This window comes from Oryctolagus cuniculus, chromosome 4 (genome assembly GCF_051225735.1).
Source record: "Oryctolagus cuniculus isolate XC-2025 breed Fujian yellow rabbit chromosome 4, ASM5122573v1, whole genome shotgun sequence".
Classification (NCBI taxonomy): domain Eukaryota; kingdom Metazoa; phylum Chordata; class Mammalia; order Lagomorpha; family Leporidae; genus Oryctolagus; species Oryctolagus cuniculus.
The window spans coordinates 150,965,471-150,965,776 of record NC_142870.1 but is presented as its reverse complement, the minus strand read 5'-3'; positions in this window follow the sequence as shown (position 1 = coordinate 150,965,776).

Here is a 306-nt window from a genome sequence, read left to right as displayed (position 1 = left end):
GATTACTCATTACTCTTTTTACTTTGTGTACTCTTTATTTTAATTTTTAAATGAGCATATATCATTTTCCTGTTAAAAAGTACTAAATGTGTGTGTGTTACAGGAATGCAGGTCAAACTGCAAGGCCTGAAAAGTCAAGAGAATTTGGTGGTCTAACCTAACCTGGCCATGGTGAATCATAGTAAATCTGGCTGTAAAATTCCTCCCAGGAAACCGGAAGAGCCCTGTAGCACTTACGGAGGTCCCTGTCATTACTGTAAGTGTGCCTCCAGCTCACATAACCCCACTGACAATGGAGCCAAGTAG